Below are 23,617 nucleotides of genomic sequence, written 5' to 3'. Positions count from 1 at the left end.
CAAAATCAAGCCCCTAGGTATGCAAACTGCTTCTCCAAACATTTGTGAAAGAATAGGTCGCTCATTCCAGTGCGTTCCCAATGGTTATAGAAGGAATCACAGGAACAACAGCAATTTTGTCACAAAGTGGTAGGCCACGTGTTGGGTCTAAACTCAGACCCCGCTATATCCAGGACTTATTCCCGTGAAAGAAAAACAAGGCAACAGCGATCGATCGTTTCACTTGCAAGGGAGGCCTTGTCGTTATCTCAGCTCATCACAAATGACCCTGACGACGGCCTCCTCTTGCTGCCTTTTATTGACAACGTCCACACAATAAACAATAATATACAACACGTACCTTCCCCACGTAACCCCCCTTGGTAACAAAGACAAGGCACTGTGTGTGTGTGTTATGTGAGAATGTGTGTGTGTGTAAGAATGTGTGTGTGTGTGTGTGTGTGTGTGTTACCTCCTGCTGACCAAAGGGTCATAAAAGCAGGAGCAACATCACAAAAACAGATCTTCCAGATAGGATGTATCTGCAATAAAACACTACAGCCCCCCACCCAGAACCTTGAGAATCTGGGGGGAAGGACAGTGGAATTCCTTTCATCAGAGTTGGCAAACATAAAAATGACAACATTTAACAATTCACTCTAACATTCCCTCCTGTGTTGTGATTTTTATGCTCCAAATTATTCCTGTGTAGTATATTCTTAGCAATGCACCTCGTGCTTGACATTTTCAGCGCAGGCGTCATTTATACAGTACACAGGCATCTGTCATGTCATTCATTTCAGTCAATTCATATTGTTATAAAAGTACATAATTAACAAATGTATTAGGAATTATTTTAGTTGGCATTGATCTTATACACTGTAAAATGCATCCTATACATAAGCAAATCAATGTCAACAGTCCAAAAACAGGAATTGATATTTTCAAAAGAAGATGCCACCAAGGACCAGACATTAACCAAGCTATCCAGCCTTGTGGTGCATCTAGTCCTGTCATGCGATTCATTATGTATTTCTACAAGTAAACAACTGAATGTCAAAAGTCAAACAAGAAGAATCATCATTCTCAAAAATCATATGTCATTACAATCCAACTGTATACAGACATAGGCATTTAAACGCATCAGTTGACTTCATTGTTTATCCATGTGGCTCTTAGCTAACTTCAAAGCTGTAGCCTGGTCAACACCCTTCTTTATGACTCCTATCAATTCCCCAAATCTTCTCACTGTAGGCATCCTGTGGGGGTTAGAGTCAACTAGTAAACTATCTGCATTTACAACTCTTCTCCTGTCCTGTTGTCACCACAGAAAACTATTTGTAAAGGAAATTGGATCAAGGTATTTTGATCTTCTTGGCTCAAAACCTCAACCAGCTTAGAGAAGTGTTCATGATGTAAATATAGACAAAAGGCTTCTCTGTTTACATCCTCCTTGCAGAGGACAAAAAGAATAGGTGACGTTGCACAAATTCCATGATAAATCTCCAACTTGGACTAATCCATTGCCCTTCATATACATAGGCAATTGGCCTGTTTCCAGTTCGCTTAGCTGTATAATGTCCTGCAGCAAGTCAGATTCTTTGAGTCAGACTAGCAGGTCTGTCGTACCAGAGCAGTTCACCTTCCCAGCTACTGGTGAATCAACCTTCCATTCAGGTTCAGAGCAGTTGAAAAGTTGGCAGTGTTCCAAGTACGTCTACTCCTGGATGTGTTTCTAAGGCAATCAAACAAACTGTCTCGCTCCCAGTAATGCTATATGGCCACAGTCCAGAAGAATGTGTAGCCAGTGGCATCACAAGCATAACCATCGGTCTCGTTCTTTGTGTGAGCGGTTGTGTTCTTAAACTGCCACCAGTAGTTGTTGAAAACCCATGCGGGTACTGGGTGTGGTTTGCTCTGTCCCAGTGCGCTCCCTGTCATCCCACTCTGGGTCCACAGGCTCAAGAAGATGCACAGCACATTCCCAGCCATTCTGATGAGTACCTGTGGCTCAGTTGGTTTCATCACCGGATTGAGACGAGGGGCCCTCACGTGTGTGCTGCACATTTACAAACGGCAATTCTACTGGGTAATAACACTGCCTCCAGCAGATTTTGCAAGAGTTTGGCGTGTTCTACAGGTTTCTCTGTAGAGGTTGTCACACCTCGTCTCACCCACTGCACTACAAAGAGATGTACTGTAGCTGTCATGGTACGACCGTGTGGCAGGCAGGAGGAGGACCCAATAGCAATATTCACAAACACGGGGATAAACTTAAGAAACACAGCTTTAATGCTGGCAGGACAGAATACAGGACATGCAAAACTAAACCGGAAAAACGTAAACTAATACTCAAAGGTAGACACAGGGAGATCCACACAACATGAGGGAGAACGCGACGCCGAACAGAGGGAGACGCAGACAGAAATACACAGAGGGTAAACGAGGAAAGTTTGAACACACGGGGAACACAGGTGACGCTGATAATCATAACGAGACAGGGCGGGGTGAACTGAACATGACATGTACAGGCGTGAGAGTCACAAAGTAAACAGGAAGTGCACAGAGGTTCAGACAGGAGGAGAGAGAGCACGGGGAAAACACAGACATAACGGGCTGGGGAAACATGGAATAAAACATAAGGAGAGACGAGGGCTCAGATACACAGAGGGGCACACAGGGGGTGAGAGTCACAACGGGAAAACACATAAGGAACAACGTAACAGATCAACCCAGGAAGCATGGCCTAAATAAAGAACAAAATACAAAAATACATGAAAACTAAGAATACTGGGCCCACATGGCCCAGGACCATGACAGTAGCAAATACATACTGGCTAACAATGTATATTGTCACATCTTGTTTCTCTGCAGCTTCACACGCTTCCATTAAAGCTAGCATCTCTGCTGCTCAAGCAAATATGAAACATGCTAGTTGTCCTGCACAGATAACTTTCTCACTGTCTACTACAGTAAAACCTGTTTTAGTCTGTCCCTCTGCTGTCGTAAAACTCAAATCATCAACAAACCAAACCTTTCCCTCAACGAGTGGCACATTTGTTAAGTCATCCCTCAGTTTACACGCCTTCTCCACGTCCTCTCTACACTCATAAGAAGTGCCCTCTTCTTTTGTTGGCAAAAGGGTTGACAGATTCAGAATTGTGCACCACTTATAGTTATGTGTGGTTGTGAGAGTAATAGTAACATTAAAGAAAAGTGTCTTGTAGGTGACCCTAGCAGAGCTGTACGTTTTAATTTGTTTCCAAAATCCCTCAGTTAGGACATGCTATATTGTATTTAGATGCAATCTAGCGAGCTAACTTCCTGCTAATTTCGTTTTCATGTATGCCTGGATGATAAACTCAATTGTTACACATGGTAGAGCAGAACGCCGATCATTTTATTGCAGATGAAAGACTTTAGATAGTTTTTCAACACTCAGTGATGCCACAGTGATCATGTGATTTATGGACCTGCAGGTGCTCTTGGGAGTTTGAGCCAAGACACGGCTAGTGATGTCAGACTTAAAAGACCGATAAAGAGTGATATGAACATATCTATAACTTACCGGAATGAAAATGTCTGGAGCACACCAACAGATATTTGGAGATTGAAGAGAACTGGATATCAGCTGGTCTCACAGCTGCTATCCAGACTAGACGCCTTCTTTTGGTAACATCCAATACATGAGCTGCCTCATGTTGCTTCCAGGTGGGGAAAGAATGAAAAGATAAACCATTTTCAACCTTATTCCCTTGCCGGTCGTGCGATCTAACTTTACAACCGACCGCACAGCAAGTACGAACCATAGCTGGTGTCATCCGTGTACTTTCGCTCCTCTTTCGCTAGCGCTTTGTTCGGCCCAGAAACATGGCACCTCAAACAAAAAACCTGGCCACGCCCCCTCTCATGACATCACTCTCCATAAGGCTAATCGTTGTGTCACTTCCGGTATTTCAGACAATCCCTTTCCGTCAAGGATTTTTAATTTGTTGCCGTTTTTTAATTTGTTGCCGTTTTTTAATTTGTTGCCGTTTTTTAATTTGTTGCCGTTTTTTAATTTGTTGTGGATTTTTAATTTGTTGCGGTTTTTTAATTTGTTGCTGTTTTTTAATTTGTTGTGGATTTTTAATTTGTTGCGCTTTGCACTTCCCAGCCACCGTACAAATGTGTGCCATGGTAAAACTTCTTCACACACCAGAAACTCACAATCAGCTCACTCAGCTCACTCATTTAAGACCTCTGATCAGCATTCTGTTTTCTCCTCTATGATGCAACCATCTGTCCTCCTATAATATTCAGTCCACTAGTTTATGTATCACTTTCATCTTACTAGTGACTTGGACAAGATGACAAACAGAATCTCATGCTTAAGATGCTGTCTGGTCTTCATGAGTATCATTTATTGTGTATGCGTTTCGGGTTGGTATAGTTAATGCATTTTCTGTATGTTTTTGTGTTCCTCTCTCATCACATTTTCATTATTCTCAGAAAAGTAGCATTATAGTTGTTTCAGGCTGAGAAACACCAAACACTCTTCATGTTATCATTCATCAACACAACTATTTTATTTCTTTTTGTCCACTGGGCAGGTGACCTGCAGAATCATGTCTGCCCTAGCTGGATACCTTTTCACCATTGACTGTAGAAAACATGGACGATGTGACAGCTCCCCAAAAATGAAGCCAAAACGTCTCTATCGCCTCCTGGTGTCTGGCTGCAGTATAGGTCATGAACCCCACCTCCTCCATGTTAGCGGATGGGACTGGGGTCAGACTAAAATTAATTAATTCTCCTTAGATAATTTTTTCCAAAGATTCTTTCTTTTGTTTTCAATAGTTCTCATCACGCTAATTTATGTCCAAGGGGTCTCCTTTCCCATAAGTTTGCTAAGCATAAGCTAGCTAAGATGAGGACTCGGCTGTCAGGGTTCGTTTAGCTAATCTGTGCAGGTGAATGAATTTACCTTGACAAAAGAAATCAAGAGAAACGCTCCGGGCTACTCAGTCACTAATTACTGTTACTGTACTTTTATTACAAGTGTTACACTGTAAAAACAACAGGCTGCACCCTGCTGCAGCTCCTGTGCAGAGCTGAATATTAAATATGTGCAAACAACAGCATGTTTTCAGTCTCTTGCCACATCTGTAAAGACAGTAACAATTTTTTTTTAAAAGCTTGTACTTCAGTAACTCCTCATTAATCAGGAACTATGGATTAAAGTACTGTAGTGTACTGTAATACTGAAAAAAACTTACCTCAGAATATATAAAGCATATAAACAATTACAGCAATATGATGCAACAAACACAGCAGTGCTACTAATCCAAAATACTCAAAGCTTCATAGAACTGGAACAAACATTTATTTTTAGGTCCATTCTGCTGCTGATACATACTTCAGGTTTCTGAATATTAAACTTGTTGCTGCGTTTCATAGTGTGTAACTTGAAGGCCCTGAGTACTTTCTCCCACACTGAAAACACTGGAATGATAAAATGATTTGAACATTACCTAATAAGACTGATTCAGGACAGACAATTAGTTATGTTAAACTTTTCTAGCAGTCCTTCACAAACAGGGAACAGTCTGTCTATTCTCTCCATCTGTCAGCTGCTGCTGGCTCTTCCTCCTCCTCTTCCTCACACACTGTTGAGTTTGTCCTGGTGGATCATCAGGGGTGCAAAGCCTCACAGATGATGTGCAGCAGTGGGTCCCTCAGTCTGTCCTCACTCTGGACACTTGCAGTTGTCACACATGGAAATCAAATGTGTGATAAGCTGCAGGATTCAAACACAAGTGTGACTTATAAACACATGTTCATACTTTTATTACACAATCAGAGAGAAGGAAACAGAGAGCGAGTGCAGGACAGACAGACAGGTGAAAGTCTCAGGTGTATACACTGCTACAAAACAGCACAAAAGAAGGAGGATTTAGTGTTTGTGTTATTACGAAACAAGAAGAGTTCCCAGATGGTACAATGAACACATGTGTGACTCCTGCGATTAAAGCATCTTTCTTTCAGCTTAACGAGTGAACCGTCAGCTCGTTCAAACACACGTTAAAGACCGTTTGGCTCGACACCACCGAACAGAGGCAGCAATATAACATAGCTAACATTAACATTGCAGTGAATTCTGCTTGTGCCGTGATATTCAGGACTGCAAACCGAGCAGCATCACTGACTTTCAGCTTGTTGTGTTTGTGGATATATGACTGACTTTAATTATCCACAAAATCATTACAGGGATTTAAATTCAGGTTAGATTTTTTTTTTTTTGCGCAACGCAGATTTTCTGTGCGCAGAGACCTTGCCAGCAGTGCGCAATTGCGCAAGTGCGCAGCTTAGAAGGAACATTGCCTACCGGTGAGAGGGACGTTGCTAGCTGGCAGTTTTTTCAAGCAATGTTGAAATTTCCACATTCCAACACTTCAAATGCTTCAGGAGCTGTCAGTACCTGACAAGTTTAACTGTCTTCACAATCATGCCAGAACTCTGGATTGTCAAGATGATCACCATCATTATCATGTTTCTCACCTTGCTCAGTGAGGAAGTACACAGTGAATGCTTTTCATATATTGGAAGCATTGTTACGAATAATATAGTCTAGTTTGTCTTTGATGTTGTATTCGTCACATTTAGCTTAAAATTTCTCACAGATTCTGTCACCAGTGTGTAATCCTTTGGAGCGGTCCAAGGCCAGCAGTTTGGATTTCAACTGTATTCTCTCTGTCTCTTTCTTTATCCAGTGCACAGTGATGCCAAGGAAACCCCTCATCTTTTTGGTCCAACCAAATGTCCACAGTAACTGAAACATGATCAGTGTCGCTCAACTGAGTTTTTAACATTGAACGTTTCTCAGCAGCAAGGTTCTCTGTTTTTGATGTTCTGCGACATATTTGCTGTATTTGCCGTCAACTACTGTCGGAAAGTGCTTTGTGTTTTCCACAATAGACAATTATTTCCCAATAATCAAGTCTATGTGACTTGATTATTGGTTTATTAAAACACTTTTCTCAAAACTCTATATTAAATCTATGGGTTTAATGATGGGAAGGAGACAGAGAGAAACTCTATTCCCTGAGTTCAGGTACAGAGCCCACTTTCTGGTCGACCCCCGCTCACCATTCACTGACAATTCTGAACTAAAAAGCTGCATGTTATTCTTGAATGAGCTTGTAGGACCAGATTTAAAATAGCATGACAAAAATATCATAAATGTTAAAGCCAAACTGTATCATCAATGTTGCCCAGAGAACATTTGCTAATAAGATGAAGTTAGCTATGTCAGCTATCTCATCGTAGCAAAAGAAAAGTACCACCCACCATTCTTTATGCAACTTCAAATGTCGGACAAAGTTGGAAGTTGTTCCATCTCCATCTGTGATTCTCTTCTTGCATGTCACATACAGTGGAGTGGAGTGTGGAAAGAATCAATGAAATAATGAAATAATTAATGGTGTGCACTTTTTATATAATATGTGTGTGTTAAATTTTAGATTTGGGGTAAAATATCAAGTCTTTTCAAGTAAACAGGTTCAAGTCCAAGTCAAATCCCAAGTCATTGGTACAAAAGTCCAAGTCAAGTCACAAGTCTTGGAACATTTTTTCAAGTCAACTCTAAAGCATAAAATTAAAAAGTCATGTGACACCATTTGAAATGACAATAAACCTCTTGAGTCTTAAAATGTCTTGAGTCCATCAACATGTATTAAGATTAATAAACTCAGTAGTGCATGAGGATTACTGTGTGGTACGACTGACTGTCTGCTGCAGATTTATTTTTCTTTCATATTCTCCGATTTGCTGCACTTTGTCTTAAAAAAAGCTAAGAGGAATTAACTAAAGTGCACTAAGTGCTACATGTAGCTATACATCTAATTAAGTTTCATGTTTCTTTGTAGAACACGTCAGTTGTCCTTAAATCACAAACTAAAAGGTCAGAATTAAATCTGAGTGGATTAGAAATGGTTTGAAAACAATGTGATAGATGCCATTTGTCTACATGATTGTTCACTGGCATGAAGCTGTTTCACAAGAAAGAACCTTGTTATAAACAACAGTGAAAGTGACGCACATGTACCTGCTCGATTCTAAAATAAATGTAAAAACAGCTGCTTACATAACATACTAGATCTCAAGCATCATTCATGGATAAATAATGCTTATTAATAAAGGATGATTACTTTTATCCAGACAAAAGGCCTTTCTTTATGTTTGTTCAAGTGTTTACGGTATTAAATCAGTCCTGAACCTTATTGTTAGGCAGTTTATGCAAGCTTTTTTTTTTTTTTTTTGTGTCCCGTTTGGATCTTTAGCCATCAGAATTGTTGTCTTAAGGCCAAGAAAGATGCCAAGTGGATTTATTTTACCAAGTGGATCATCATGGTTTTGCCATATTGGTCCATTTGATTGACCTTTATAATTATGAATTTATTTTATTTTCAGTTGCTACAAACGGGACAGACATGACTGGGGGATAGGACAGGGAGAAAGAATGAAAGAAAGAGAGGGAGAGAAAGAAAACCAAAGGGGAGAAGAGACGGTGAGAAGGGGGGGAAGAAAGAAAAAACAAACACCTGGGTCACCTGTATGGAGAAAAAAACAGAAGAGAAAGCAAACAACAAAGAGCAACATAATAAAAAAAAACAGCACCATCACAATAAACTAGCTAGCAGTAGAGATCAGTAGGTACTAAATAATAAACGATATTGTGCAGCACGCAAGATAGACAGCGCACAATGTGCTTTGAGGCAGCAGCCAAGAAAGCTGTAGTCCGCGTCTGTGAATACCCGTGTGTACACCTGTGTGCATACCTGTGTGGATCAGCATGCTTGCATTCCAAAGGTTTCTCCATGTAACGATCTGCTAGGGAGTGTGGGGAGCCACAGCCCCGTCCTCCAGGGTATGAAGCAGGTATGTAGGAGATCAAAACTCCAGACATCCAGAGGCCCCCAGAACACAAGAGACCAAGGAAGACCAATAGAGGGGCAGCCGCGCCACTGTCCCAGTAAGAGCTGAGGAGAGTCCCAGATGAGGGCTCACTCAGCAGCAGGAGCAGAAGCCAGGGGGAGTTGCAGTGACGCGCCGTGAGCTCCGCCGGCAGCCAGCCGTGCCTGAGTGACCGAGCCCCAGGCCGAGAGGCCGGGGGCACCCCACCTCCGAAGTGGCCCGAGCGAGCCCCAGGCTCCAGGCCCCGATAAGCGGCCGCCAAGGAGTGAGCTGGTGTGTACCCGGACGCCCACCCCCAGACACAAAGAACCACCAACGCACCGACACCTGAGGGAGTCCGCCACTGGCAGGGGAAGTGGTGGTGGGGGGAGATAGGCCTCCAAACCTTGGAGGGCCTGAGATGTCCCCAGAGAGGTGGCGTCTGATACCCAACCTGACATATAGACACAGACATACAGGCACACACAGACACAAACATCCATTCCCACCCTCATGCTCTCATATGCACTTACTCCACACTCAACCAACGTGGAGACAGACATAAAGAGACGCTGTACACACGATCACACTCCCCAAGCGTACTCTACAAACCGGGTCTAGGTACCCTTGCCCCTGGAGGGGGGAACTGCACCCAGACCCAGGTGGTGTTACCCTTTTCCCTGCGGTGGGGAGAGGCAGACCGCCCCGACTCCGCAGCAGCAGGGCGGCCCCACACTCCAGACCGCAGTCGGACGGCCAACTCCTCCTAGCCCCCCCGCTCCAGCAGGCCGCAGAGAATGGGGGTGAGAGAAGACTCCAAACCTCCCTCCACCCGCTCATTGTAGTGTTGATGCATGTGTGTTCTAAGGTGCAATTAAAACCCAGGAGGGCATGGAGCTACCTGCCAGAGAGCAGCAGGTAAGCGCATAGTCCCTCCTGCTAGCCCTCAATGTCTACGTGTATTTAAAATTGAGAGGTGGGCAACGACGCCAGGGGTGAGGTGTACACCCTGATGGTAATTTGGACTCCGTGTATCGTGTCCACCCCCAAGATCCTATATGTATGTGTAATGAGAGTGTGAGAACTGTTAAAATGGCGGCGGCGCACACAGTTGCAGCAGCTCGATGTACCACTGGTCGGTGTGGTGTTTGGTTATCTTTGTACGTTTTGTGTTTTGTTTTGTGCGCGATCAGTCAAGCGAATAACATCTTCAGCAGACATGATCTTCTTAAGATCGGAATGAGTTACCGTGTGAGCGTGACCATGGAATTTATCCACACACACAAAATACCAGAGGAAGTAGCGAGGAGACCGGGCGCTCCTTGGATTACTATTCCGGCGGGAGGGAGACGCAGACGGCGACGAGAGAGAAGGAGGAAGAAGGCTGCCGGGCTGGCGTGCTAACCAGGCTAAGGAGGAAGCCTTTTAGACCCGAGTTTATATCTCTCGAATGTCAGATCCTTGGTGAACAAGATGGACGAACTAAGGTTACAAATAACAACGGACAATCACATCAAAAACTCATGTATTCTTCTGATCACTGAGTCCTGGCTGCATCAGTCCATCCCGGACTCTGCTATTGAGCTAGCAGGCTACACCGCACAGCGCCAGGATAGAACAAACAATTCCGGTAAGAGAAAAGGAGGGGGAATCTGCATATAGGTGAATAACAGCTGGTGTACTAACACAGTGATCATAGACCGTCACTGTTCTCCGGACATAGAATATCTGACTGTCAAATGCAGGCCCATCTATCTTCCACGGGAGTTCACTGTTGTGGCAATAACAACTGTTTACATACCGCCAGATGCAAATACTAACGTGGCACTAGCGCTTTTGCACACGAACATCAACAATAAACTCAATAAATACCCTGACGCAGTGCACATTATAGCGGGTGATTTTAATCAGGTGGATTTAAAAACAGCTATCCCTAATTTCCACCAGCATGTGAAGTGTGCCACGAGAGGGGCTAACACCTTAGATAAAGTCTATTCCAACATCAAGAAGGGCTACAGGGCAAGACCCTTACCACATCTGGGCCAATCTGACCATTTATCCCTGCTCCTAATTCCTGCATATGCCCCAATCAGGAAAACTGCGTCGACCATCACTAAAATTGTAACAACATGGCCAGAGGGCGCTTCTCAACAGCTACAGGACTGCTTTGACAGAACCAACTGGAATATCTTCCAACATCAAGATCTGGAAATGTTCACAAACAGTGTCCTCTGTTACATCAAACACTGTATAGACACTGTCACAGTAGACAAGCAGATCCGGGTTTACACCAACCAAAAGCCATGGATGACCCGGGAAGTCCAGCAGCTGTTAAAAGAGAGGAACAGCGCCTTCAGGTCCGGAAGCAGGGAGAGCTACAGCAGGGCTAGAGCCAACCTGAAAAAAGGCATTAAGAAGGCCAAGGCGGACTATAGGAAGAAGATCGAGAACCACCTGGAGAGTAAGAACAGCCGGCTGGTGTGGCAGGGTGTCCAGCAGCTGACAAACTACAAGTCCAAATCAGGTATGGCTGAAGGTGACCCAGCATTGGCGGAGGAGCTGAACATCTTCTTCACACGCTTTTAGGTCACTGCACCCTATGCCACCATACAGCCCACAGCAGCAGTACCATCATCACTCTGGAGGAGCATGAAGTGAGGCGCACCCTGCGGGCTGTTAACCCGAGGAAGGCAGCCGGCCCAGATGGTGTACCAGGACGTGTGCTGAGAGACTGCGCAGACCAGCTTGCCTATATTTTCACCAGGATTTTTAACCAATCCCTTGAACAGTCAAACGTCCCACCCTGCCTCAAGACCTCCACCATAATACCCTTGCCCAAGAAACCTCATATCTCTAGCCTAAATGACTATAGACCAGTGGCACTAACCCCGGTGGTGATGAAGTGCTTTGAGAAACTTGTGCGTTACCACATCACAGCAGCCCTACCCAGCAGCCTTGACCCACACCAGTTTGCCTACAGAGCAAACCGATCGACAGAGGACGCCATAGCAACAGCACTCAATGTAGCATTAACACATCTGGAGAGGCAAGGAAGCTATGTGCGTATGCTCTTTGTGGATTATAGCTCGGCATTTAATACCATTCTTCCATACAAGCTGGACGCCAAGCTAAAGGACCTAGGGCTTCCTCACAGCACCTGTAAGTGGATCAATAGCTTCCTCACCGACCGCAGACAGAGAGTGAGAGTGGGACGTTACACATCTCCAGCCCTAAATCTAAGCACTGGGTCGCCACAGGGCTGCGTGCTTAGTCCACTGCTCTACTCGCTTTATACACACGACTGCACCCCCCGCCCACCAGAGCAACACCATTGTAAAGTTCGCAGATGACACTACTGTGGTGGGGCTCATATCTGGGGGAGATGAGTCTGCCTACAGAGATGAGGTGGAGCGGCTGTCTTCATGGTGCAAGGATAACAACCTTCTCCTAAACACGAAAAAGACCAAAGAACTCATAATTGACTACAGAAGACACAAGACAGAAATCCAACCACTAATCATCAGCGACGACTATGTGGAGAGGGTGGCAGACTTCCGCTTCTTGGGAGTCAGCATAGAGGGAAACCTATCCTGGAGTGTGAATACCTCTGAGCTACTGAAAAAGACACAACAGAGACTGTACTTTCTGAGAGTGCTTAGGAAGAACAACATCACACAGAGACTGCTGGTGTCTTTCTACAGAGCCTCCATCGAAAGCATACTAACGTACTGCATAGGCATATGGTACGCTAGCTGCACAGTGGCTCAGAGGAAAGCACTCCAGGGAGTAATCAATGCTGCCCAAAGGACAATCGGCTGCCCTCTCCTCAAACTGAAAGACCTACACAGTTCCCGCTGCCTCAAAAGAGCCCATAACATCATAAAGGACACCTCACACCCTGGACACTCCATGTTCGAACTGCTGCCTTCAGGTAAACGGTATAGAACAACATACACAAGGACTAACAGACTCAAACACAGTTTCTACCCAATTGCAATATCATGTCTCAATGCTACTAAAAGTAGATGACTTTCATTGCCCCTGTTGTCATTTGTGCCCTTGATGTTGGAATACTTTCAGACATGTTTTGTTGGATGCGCTAACAAATTGACTGAGTGATTGATTGTTTGAGTGATATATCAACTAGGTCGTATGTTGAGTGTCTGTATGGGGCCTTAGGCCTGGATTGCTTGGGTGTATTTACTGTATGAGAACACTGTATTTTATATGTATTTTTATCTTTTATATCATATCTATTATAGTTTTTAAGTATTTATCTTTCGTGATGTTGCACTGACCGGAGACATCTTTCAATTTCATTGTACTTGTGACAATGACAATAAAGAATATTCTATTCTAATGTCTAAGTTGTGGGATAAAATTAAAATTGAGGCAGAGGCAGCCAGAATGGGACGGGGGGGGGGGGGGTCTAGCCTCCTCTGCACCCTGGTGACATACCCCTACTCCAAGGCCCTGCATGTGTGGGTGGTTGTGGTGGAGCGGGAAGAGGGAGTCAGCTGGAGATGGGGAGGGAAGGAAGGGAGGGGCAGGTGACCCCTCCCTGGGGCCAGCTCCCCCGCTGACCCCAGTAGGCACTCCCATACTCCGCGACCCGCCAGGGAAAGGGGGCCCAGGCCCATCCAGACCGGGGCCCAGCGCAGCAGCGCCCCCCGGCCCCACAGAGCCCGGGACAATCCACCCAACCCCACCACAGAGAAAACTGCACCCGCCCCACCATCCACTCATCTTCCAGACTACATGAGACAATAGACGCCCAGGCTGAGATCTTCCTCCACCTCTCCTCTTATGCAAGCTTTGATTGGCGATACCATAATTTGTATATTCCTTGGCTGATTCAAACCCACATAATGAGGTTCAGTAACTCAAAAGTGGAACAGATTCCATTAAATACTGAAGCCACCAATCAAGAACAGTGTTATTTCCGGCAGGTCTTGCAAACAGACTCAGCTGCAATCTTTGCAGATTAACTGATCTCAAGTCAGTTTGTGAAATTTCCTGCTTTCTAGATATTACATGATCAACTATAAGTGGTGTTATGGCAAAATTAAAGTGTTTAGGAACCACACGTATTCAGCTACAAAATGACAGATCATTTAAGAGTGGTTGTTTACTGCTGAGACATAGTGCACGAAGGTCACAAATGCTCTGCTGACTCAATAACCACATTTCCAAACTTTCTTTTGCATGAACATTAACACAAAAAATGCACCAGGAGCTTCATTTTTTCATGTTAGAGTTTGAGATATTGTGAGCCATGTGCCAATGCATTAAAAAACAAAAGGCAGTTAAGGTACAAGGTAGACCTAATAATTTGGTATTTATTTTAGTGTACAAAATACTGCCTGTTTGTTTCTTTGAGTGTGGAATACACCAGAGTAAGCAGGGTATACATTGTGTCTATGTGAAGACTACACATAACTCAAATATTTCCAAAAATTTTTTTTACGATGCCATAGAACTTTAAAGGCTTAACCGGAGACAATGGAATTTCAAGAAAAGATTTACTGTTTTTAGATATTTTTTTTAGCTGACAATAGCACTAAACCTTTAGCCTAGTTAATGATTTACTAAGTAAACTGCTTATTGAGTTGATGTAGCAATGCATAAAATACATAAAAATAACAAACAATTGTTAAGCTGGACCAATATTCTTAATGTCTTGTTCTTGTTTCTTTGTTTCTTTATCCTTATTTTTTTTTTAACTCTTCAAGAAAACTGTCGTTTGAAAATATGAGAAAGGAGTTAAATTTGAATGCATTATCAGTCCTCATTTTTGGGCAAATGAGTGTGGTATATATGTAGAGAGAAATATCTCTAATAGTAAAAACACTATTAGAATGGAAATATAAAAATGCTGTTTTTTTCACTATACAGACTAAAAGCAAAGTACGGAGCCATTCAATTTGTTAATTATTATAATTTTGCAACTTGATAATATTGACTTCATAAGTTTTCAGTTACTTGGAAAAATATGAGGAAATTTACTTGTGATGCTTTGAGCTCACAACATATTATCAGACTATATCACTTTGTTAAAAAGTTCTGTGTTGGGTTGCTGGTTTAGCTTACTGGGATGAGCAGGCTGCCACATGGTTGAGAGCGAGCAGTCTGGGTTTGAATCTGACCCATGGAAATTCGTTTTCCACTCTCTGTCTGCTTCCCTGTCACTCTTCACTGAATAGATCAAATAAAGCCAGAAAAAGGCCAGTTAAAAAAAACAAAAACGTTTCGTATTACAAGGTACAGTGAAAACATTTTGAAAACTCATACTCTATAATAAACAAAGATGTCTGCTTACTTTGATTATGTTACATTTCTTCCAACTGCTTTTCGCTCTACTGGATTTCATTATTTGTTTGTCTGCCTCTATGTCCATGAGTAACTGAGGTTACTAACAAAAAGAAGGGAGAGGCTGTGATCCTGAGCCAAGAAACTTTCAGGTTGATCACTTGACAAACTTGTGAATCCTGTGATGTGACGTTTTTCATCTCTTCTATCATCTCTCACATACGTCATTAGCCCTCACTCTTCTGAAATATATAAGGTCACAAGAGGTGTGAACATAAGGTTTAACAGAGCAAAGAGGTGAATATCTACAGGAGATAAAAAACAAAACAAAAAGAGAATTAATACATTTTCATCTGATCTCAGTTTTGGTAAGTACAATATACAAAATAGATTTCATATACTGTGAAAATGACTTTTCATTTTTTCACTAAGTTGTAAAACTAATCCTAATGAATTATTTTACATATGTTATTTTAAAATTGTCATACACTGTTTTTTTTTATTGAGAAGTGTTATGATGAGTACAGTTAATGATCAAAACCTTTTGTATTTTTGTAAAATTCTGTTATCCTGAGTTTTTAACTCGTTTTTTTTTTTATTTGTTTATTTATCTGTGCGCATAACCTTGACATATGTTTCTTTTACAGATTTAACTGATTAAACAATGGCCGTTGGACTGATGATATCAATTTTGTTGCTTCTTATAGGTAAGTTAAGTGATGCTAAACTTACTGTTGATACAAAATAAATGAACTGCTTTAGCATAGCTATATATACCCTCATAAATAATTGCTACAGACAATATGTAGACTGTAAGAACACTGATTGTTATAATACTTTAATGGTTAGGCACTTATTACCTTGAGTTCAATGTGTACAATCTAGGTGAATTGTACTTAGTGATGCAAGATGAAGCCAAATTTCTACATTTAAAAAAAAAAAATTCTACAAAAAGTGGGTTTAGTAACAACTTTGAGTGTGGTATAGATGAGATGAGGACATTTTGCATACTTGTTGAAAGTTTTGCTTTAAAAAAAAAACAGTGTAGTTTCTCTGTCTGTCTCTTTCGCTCTTGTCTGTGAGAGTCAAGAGAGAAAGCTTCTCTCTCTTGAGTGGTGTCCCTCATACTCAGTATGCAGTATGCAGTAACACAGCACACATGGATCATTCCATTTAAAATCACTAATTTCTGAAAAAGGTTAAAAGGTTCCCACTAAGCCCCCTCATAATCAGCTTTGATACAGCCTTATCATATTCAATGAAGCAGTACAAAATATTGCCTTCATACTTTTAAAGTATTTGGAGTTACCACAACTTAAAATGTAATTACTAAGCTGAAATTTCCTATTTTTGTCCAATGTTTTTGAGCCCTCATAACATTAAGCTATAAAATAAAACCTTGTAACATTTTCAAGGCCGAGAAAATCCATTTCGGCTCTGTTAATTACTGTAATCAATTAACTAATTTCTTATTATTATTTTACAATTTTAAGAAACAATATAATTCAGTGTAAAAATAATTATATTAAGAGATTATTTTAGAGTGTTACAGAAGGAATAATAGGTAAAGGTTGCTTTCCATGAAAATGTGGATAGAAGTGAGACCTTTCATGCAGTAATGAATTTTGGCCAGCTATCTATGCCACAATGTGATATGACCCTTGAAAGTTTAACCAGACTTCACATTATGATGTTGTCAGAGAGTAAATAATAATATTTAGGGTACCATATTTATCTTACTCTACTTTATAGAAGTTATTGTAATTAATTAACCATGATTAATCGCATTTAATCGCACAAGAAAATTTGCCCCAAAGCGCAAATGTTTTTTTTTTTTATTTAAAAGGGATTTAGTGGGCGAAAGAATCAAGACATGGACATGAATATTGTAAACTCAAGCTCTTTTAATTTTGGGGGAAAAATATTTAAACTGCAAAACAGAGAAACAAAAATAATATCCCTGGCCAAAATTGGGCAGACTTAAAAATAAAGTGCTATTTTAAGTAGTTTAAGTACGTTTTCAAAATGGTATTGTCTTTAAATAATAATGAAAACTGTCAACATAAAGTGCAGTTTTTCTTTTTAAACAAAATAAGCCAGAAACATAAAAGGGTATTTGAACAGCTTCACCTTTAAACTCTGAATAACCTTAGCCAAAATTATTTTGTACATTAGGCTAAAACAGTGTGCTCATCAAACATTTTAGTGCAAAATATAGCAAACCCATTGGACTCACAGTACGTCCATGCTTATTTACTGTCCATCTATTTCAGCCAGTTACTTAGACAAACTAGTCTGTTCGCATTTTCTCAAGGCAGCTCTCTTTTTTGTTACTATGTGACCTGCAAGTGAGAACAGTCTCTCACATGGGACAGAAGAGGCAGGACTAATCAAATACTTGTGGGCCAGGACAGACAGCTGTGGGTGGGTCCATGCTCGACTGGACCACCACTGCAGCGGGCAGTCTTTCTTGCTAATGGTGGATTCTGTTCTGCACAAACTCAGGGCCCTGTTACACAGGGCTTCCTCATCTGAATAAGAGTCTGAAGACAATGAAGAGAGGAGGAGGCTCTTTGCCTTTGCTGGCTCCTTTGTGGTGGCATCTTTACACGTTTCCTGCAGCAGGGCCTCAAGGCTGGTCCAAACCTCTTCCCCTTGCAAGTCACTTTAAATCTTTAAAGCATGGGTAAAGGATAGTAGCTATCTTGAGCCACTGATGGTTGAGTGTAGCTACACATTGGGACAGGTCCTTTGTGAGGGCAGTCTTAAATTTCACCATGTAGTTTAAGTCATCAAAGGAGACCTCGATGGTGTGATGCAGGTGGCAGAAAGCAGGTAGAACCACTGAACATGAGACACATGTCTCACCTCCAAGAAGCTCAGTCACAAACCTGTAGTAGACAGTTCAAGAAAGTAATTATTAATCTACGCAATAATTGTCAACTACAGAGCTTTTTGGAGAAACAGTACCAATAAGTTAAAAAATATCTGCATGGGTCAAGGATAGCCACCAGCTTTTGGAGTTTTATCAGCTCTAATGGAGTTAAAATGAGTAGCTTGTGCCTTAGTTTGTCTAAAGCAGCAAAAACCGCCTCTTGATTCTTTAGTAGATGAGAAACCATATGATATCAACTGCATTTGAGTCCACATTCTCTCCGCTCCATGCTGCCTCAGTAGAGTTGACATTTACTGTTTGTTATTGGTTTGCTCAGCATCAAATAAAACAGCTCTTTTTCAGTTTGGGTTAGGCTAGGTTAAATGAAGTTTGTTTCCACGCTTCGTTTTGTCTGCGTTTTGGTACACTATTCTCCACTCCACATGGTCTGCAGATCGTGAAGTGGAGCCAAAGGGAATGAATAAGGAATCGATAAGTGATAATAATAATAGAATCATAATTGCAAAATTCTTATCAATTCCCGCCCGTATCGGTGTTGCGTAATTACTGAAAAAAAGAGTAATGCATTACATATATTACACAGAACATTTTACTTAAAAGCATACTTGATATATTAAGTACTAAAAAGTATTATGTAATGTATTTAATGCAGTATGTAACTTAATTACTCCAAGGAGGAAGTATTTATTGCACTACTCTTGACAGTACTTTTTGCGTTTCTCTGTAAAATGACTTAAAACACGTTGTAATATAACATTTAACAATATAAAACTATAGGCGATGTTCCCACACAACAACCAAATCCTTGGTTGAGTGTGGAGTGAGTGCATATGAGAGCATGAGGGTGGGAATGGATGTTTGTGTCTGTGTGTGCCTGTATGTCTGTGTCTATATGTCAGGTTGGGTATCAGACGCCACCTCTCTGGGGACACCTCAGGCCCTCCAAGGTTTGGAGGCCTATCTCCACCCACCACCACTTCCCCTGCCGGTGGCGGACTCCCTCAGGTGTCGGTGTGTTGGTGGTTCTTTGTGTCTGGGGGTGGGCGTCCGGGTACACACCGGCTCACTCCTTGGCGGCCGCTTGTCGGGGCCTGGGGCTCGCTCGGGCCCCTTTGGAGGTGGGGTGCCCCCGGCCTCTCAGCCTAGGGCTCGGTCACTCAGACGCAGCTGGGGGCCGGCGGAGCTCACGGGCGCGTCACTGCAACTCCCCCTGACTTCTGCTCCGCGGCTGCTGGGCGAGCCCTCATCTGGGACTCTCCTCAGCTCTTACTGGGACAGTGGCGCGGCTGCCCCTCTGTTGGTCTTCCATGGTCTCTTGTGTTCTGGGGGCCTCTGGATGTCTGGAGTTTTGATCTCCTCCATACCTCCTTCACACCCTGGAGGACGGGGCTGTGGCCCCCCCACACTCCCTAGCAGATCATTACATGGAGAAACCTTTGGAATGCAAGCATGCTGATCCACACAGGTATGCACACATGGGTATTCACAGACGCGGACTAAAGCTTTCTTGGCTGCTGCCTCAAAGCACACTGTGCGCTGTCTATCTTGCGTGCTGCACAATATCGTTTATTACTTAGTAAATACTGATATCTATGACTAGCTAGTTTATTGTGATGGTGCTTTGTTTTCTCTATTATTATGTTGCTCTTTGTTGTTTGCTGTCTCCTCTGTTTGTTTTTGTTTGTTTGTTTGTTTGTTTTTTTTTCTCCATACAGGTGACCCAGGAGTTTTGTTTTTTTTTGTCTCTCTTCCCCCCCCTTCTCACCGTCTCTTCTCCCCCTCATTCATTCCCCCTGTCCTATTTATTAAAAAAAAAAAAAAAAAAATGACAAAGGATGAACTGAAGCTCTGCCATCACGTAATGTCGCATACTGCTGTTTCTGATGTCATTTAAAAAAAAAAAAAAAAAAACCAACCAAATCCTTATCCTAATGAGAACACGTATGATCTCTTATCTTTTATGTATAAACACAAAACCAATATGATAAAACAAAACAAAAAAGCAACACAAAGAGACTTCAAAACAATTACCACAGTAATTCTACTGAAAAAACATGGGAGGGAAATATGAAGGCTGTAGCATGAATGCGCATGGCTGCTGTTGTTACGTGTTGAAGCACAGGGGATGGCTGCTGGCTTTGGGTCAGCATTCACTCATCTTTGACAGCAGTCTTGGTTCTACTGTAAAAATTATTTAGCTCTACAGGGTATCATAGATTACTTGAGTGGGCAATTTATATGAAACACAAGAATTACTAAAACTTCTTGTGTTAACTGTTGCAATGAATTCATGACATGATATTTGAATTGGGAAGACATAAACATATTACGGACTGATTTGGGAATGGTGACTCAGAATAGGTTAATTTACATTTGTATGACTACATGTAAATGCCGTCACTACAACCACAGGCCCAGCCACAGAGACGGATGCCACAACCACCACAGCCCCAACCACTAACACAGCGATGGATGCCACAACCACCACAGCCCCAGACACTACAACAACGATGGCTGCCACCACCACCACTGCAGCCACAACCACCACAGCCCCAGACACTACAACAACGATGGCTGCCACCACCACCACTGCAGCCACCACCACCACAGCCCCAGAAACTACAACAACGATGGCAGCCACAACCACCAAAGCCCCAGACACTACAACAGCGACGGATGCCACAACCACCACTGCAGCCACAACCACCACAGCCCCACCCACTACAACAACGATGGCTGCCACCACCACCACTGCAGCCACTACCACCAAAGCCCCAGAAACTACAACAACAATGGCAGCAACAACCACCACAGCCCCACCCACTACAACAGCGACGGACGCCACAACCACCACAGCCCCAGCCACTACAACAACGATGGGTACCACCACCACCACTGCAGCCACAACCAACACAGCCCCAGCCACTACAACAACGACGGATGCCACAACCACCACATCCCCAGACACTACAACAACGATGGCTGCCACCACCACCACTGCAGCCACAACCACCACAGCCCCAGACACTACAACAACGATGGCTGCCACCACCACCACTGCAACCACTACCACCACAGCCCCTGAAACTACAACAACAATGGCAGCCACAACCACCACAGCCCCACCCACTACAACAGCGACAGATGCCACAACAACCACTGCAGCCACAACCACCACAGCCCCAGACACTACAACAACTACGGCAGCAACAACCACCACATCCCCAGACACTACAACAACGACGGCAGCCACTACCACCACGCCAGCCACCACCACCACAGCCCCAGCCACTACAACAACGACGGCAGCAACTACCACCACAGCCCCAGCCACTACAACAACGACGGCTGCCACCACCACCACAGGCCCAGCCACAACCACCACAGGCCAAGCCACTACAACAACGACGGCAGCCACAACAACTACAGCCCCAGACACAACAACAACGACGGCAGCAACAACCACCACATCCCCAGACACTACAACAACGATGGGTGCCACCACCACTACAGCAGCCACAACCACCACAGCCCCAGCCACTACAACAACAACGGCAGCCACAACAACCCCGTCCCCAGACACAACTACAACTACGGCAGCAACAACCACCACATCCCCAGACACTACAACAACGATGGGTGCCACCACCACTACAGCAGCCACAACCACCACAGCCCCAGCCACTACAACAACAACGGCAGCCACAACAACCCCGTCCCCAGACACAACAACAACTACGGCAGCAACAACCACCACATCCCCAGACACTACAACAACGACAGGTGCCACCACCACCACGCCAGCCACCACCACCACAGCCCCAGCCACTACAACAACAACTACCACCACTGCCCCAGCCACTACAACAACGACGGCAGCCACAACCACCACAACCCCAGCCACTACAACAACGACGGCTGCCACCACCACCACCACAGCCCCAGACACTACAACAACAACGGCAGCCACAACAACAACGACGGCAGCCACTACCACAACAGCCCCAACAACTACAACAACGACGGCTACCAGCACCACCACAGCCCCAGCCACTACAACAGCAACGGCACCAACTACCACCACAGCCCCAGCCACTACAACAACGACGGCTACCAGCACCACCACAGCCCCAGCCACTACAACAGCAACGGCAGCAACTACCACCACAGCCCCAGCCACTACAACAACGACGGCTGCCACAACCACCACAACCCCAGCCACTACAACAACGACAGCAGCTACAACAACAACAACGGCAGCCACTACCACCACAGCCCCAACAACTACAACTACGACGGCTGTCGCCACCACCACAGCAGCCACAACCACCACAGCCCCAACCACTACAACAACGAAGGCAGCCACAACAACCACAGCACCAGACACTACAACAACGACGGCAGCCACTACCACCACACCAGCAACCACCACCACAGCCCCAGCCACTACAACAACAACGGCAGCAACTACCACCACAGCCCCAGCCACTACAACAACGACGGCAGCCACAACCACCACAACCCCAACCATGACAACAACGACGGCAGATACAACAACAATGACGGCAGCCACAACAACCACAGCCCCAACAACTACATCAACGAGGGCAGCCACAACCACCACAGCCCCAGGCACTACAACAACAACGGCAGCCACAACAACCACAGCCCCAGACACTACAACAACGACGGCAGCCACAACCACCTCAGCCCCAGACACTACAACAACGAAGGCTTCCACCACCACCACAGCAGCCACAACCACCACAGCCCCAGCCACTACAACAACGACGGCAGCCACCACCACCACAGCAGTCACAGCCCCAGCCACTACAACAACGACGACTGCCACCACCACCGCAGCCCCAGCCACTACAACGACGGCAGCCACAACCACCTCAGCCCAGGACACTACAACAACGAAGGCTTCCACCACCACCACAGCAGCCACAACCACCACAGCCCCAGCCACTACAACAACAACCACAGCCACAACAACCACAGCCCCAGACACTACAACAACGATGACTGCCACCACCACCGCAGCCCCAGCCACTACAACAACGACGGAAGCAACTACCACCACATCCCAGGCCACTACAACAACGACGGCAGCCACCACCACCACAGGCCCAGCCACTACAACAACGACGGCAGCCACCACAGCCCAAGCCACTACAACAACTATTGCTGCCACCACCACCATAGCCCCAGCCACTACAACAACGACGGCGGAAACTACCACCACAGCAGCCACTACCACAACCCCAGCCACTACAAAAACGGCTGCAACCACCACAGCCCAAGCCACTACAACGATGGCAGCGACAACAACAACTATGGCTGCCACAACCAACACAGCCCCCGCCACTACAACAACGGCTGCAACCACCACAGCCCAAGCCACTACAACAACAATTGCTGCCACCACCACCATAGCCCCAGCCATTACAACAACGACGGCGGAAACTGCCACCACAGCAGCCACTACCACAACCC

The 23,617-nt window shown here is 44.3% G+C and overlaps 1 long non-coding RNA gene across 1 annotated transcript; it reads left to right on the top strand.

The window, feature by feature from the left end:
• The first annotated feature begins 15,501 nt into the window (after positions 1–15,501).
• On the top strand, positions 15,502–20,038 carry LOC113018683 (uncharacterized). Its single transcript, XR_003271842.2, has 2 exons — positions 15,502–15,590; positions 15,870–20,038. It is a non-coding gene; the product is annotated as an uncharacterized LOC113018683 (long non-coding RNA).
• Positions 20,039–23,617: the final 3,579 nt, after the last annotated feature.

This window comes from Astatotilapia calliptera, chromosome 3, assembly GCF_964374335.1.
Source record: "Astatotilapia calliptera chromosome 3, fAstCal68.1, whole genome shotgun sequence".
Lineage (NCBI taxonomy): Eukaryota > Metazoa > Chordata > Actinopteri > Cichliformes > Cichlidae > Astatotilapia > Astatotilapia calliptera.
The sequence above is the reverse complement of the archived record's forward strand: the minus strand, read 5'-3'. Positions and strand labels throughout refer to the sequence as shown.